The sequence below is a fragment of the Suricata suricatta genome, chromosome 1, assembly GCF_006229205.1.
Source record: "Suricata suricatta isolate VVHF042 chromosome 1, meerkat_22Aug2017_6uvM2_HiC, whole genome shotgun sequence".
Classification (NCBI taxonomy): Eukaryota; Metazoa; Chordata; class Mammalia; order Carnivora; family Herpestidae; genus Suricata; species Suricata suricatta.
This window is the reverse complement of record NC_043700.1, coordinates 125,893,345-125,895,154: the sequence shown is the minus strand read 5'-3', so window position 1 is coordinate 125,895,154 and position 1,810 is coordinate 125,893,345.

Sequence of the window (1,810 nt, the reverse complement as noted above, 5' to 3'; positions counted from 1 at the left end):
TTTGCAAGGAGTTTAACAAATCAGCCCGAAACCACTGCTGTCTAAAGGAAAGTTAAAGGACTCAGTGTACAGACTGATATCTTCTGGAAATACAGATTATAAAGTCGAAACAGAGTTTCACTTTCTCTCAATAATTTAAAGCAACCAATGCCTACAGCGGTAGTTTGTCATTTTAAAAAAAGTTTACTTAAGGGGCACAGTGGGTTCAGGGTCTGACTCTTGATTTTAGTTCAGGTCATGATCTCATGGTTTGTGGGATTGAGCCTTGAGTGGAGCCTACTTGGGATTCTCTCTCTCTGCCCCCCCATTCTCTCTCTCTCTCTCTTTCTCAAAATAAATAAATAAAAATTTAAAGACAATTTACTTAAAAATAGTTAATATATACACACATTAAAAAGTCAAGTAGTGCTAAAGACATCTAAAAATGTATGTGCCTTTATCACTTCTTTTAGCTATTTCTTTTGATATACTAAGAGAAAAAGGTATATACAACTATCTTTTGTTTAATTAATTTTAGGTATTATTAGTTGATATCCGTGTTAGTCTAGACTCTCCCAGAGGCAGAAACGAAAGTGGAAAATTTATTAGGGAAATGCTTATAAGGAAAAATGGAGAGGGAACCAAAGGAAAACTGAAATGCTATCAGACTGCTATGCAGTTCTTACTAAGTCAGGAGAGAGGAAAAGGGGGAAGACTGGGTAGAATCACTTTCCACCACAGAGCAATTCAAAGGAAAGGTCAGTAAGCCCTTGGGAAGTCCTTGAATTACAGTCACCCATTGGAGAAATCACCTATCTCCTAGAAACTAGTTTACTTTCGTATCCCTTTCTCTCTCAGTCACTGGTGTGGGAGCAGCCCATGGTGAGTATGGGCTCTGCATAAGTATTGTGATGGATTTCAAAGTGCAGCAACTGGGCTCACGGGACAGATATGCCCCCTGCAGTTAGCGATCTGAGAAGGGACATTCTCATGCCTGCCACCACTTCCAGCATGACAGGTGAGGATTTTAGTTCCCTTTCACAGACCATCTCCCTTCATTTCTCCCCTCCTATATAGTTACACTCCAATTTTAATTAAGTCCATATTTAGTGCTTTCATTATTGTGATTACGTAAAATTTGCTCATAGCTGTGCCAGATAATGCATTATAATTAAAGTATATTTATTGTGTACTTTTTATTTTTCCTAGAGATGATAATCGCTTCATTTTTTTCCCACTTGTTTAGTTTTGAAATTATGACTGATTTCCCACATTCCCAATAGCTTTGTAAAAAATCTATTACAAATTGCTATACAGTTAAACTTAGGAGAAAATCTGCTAAGTTCAGGAGTGGACTGGTAAATGTCTAACAACTAGCTCTCCTCAGGGGTAAGACTGGACCCTGAAGCTTTTTCCCCTCCATTGTGTAAATACGCCTGCCATGACAGATTTCAAGGTACCAGTGGTGATGCCATCGAATGCAGAGTTGGAAAGGGAAGCACACAATCTATTCTTGCGAGCCTGTACAAGTTGGCTCTGCCACTTTACTGAGATAGCCCTCTTGGAACTCTTCTCCTTCCTGCTCCAACCTAGACTTGTCATTCCATAGTCCTGTTGTAACTTCACCTCTCTTGTTTTTCTCCTGATTCTTGCAATAGGTGTTGTCTTCATTTATCCTGTCATCTTGACAAAGCATATCCTCTGGTTACGTCCTATAAACAGCTGTATAGTTTGTTGACAAGCTTCCAATTCTGCTTGCATTTACATTTCCAAACTTCTGTTTCTGAGAATCTCTCCCTCTACCCTATATTTCTCTGATAATTTTCTTATA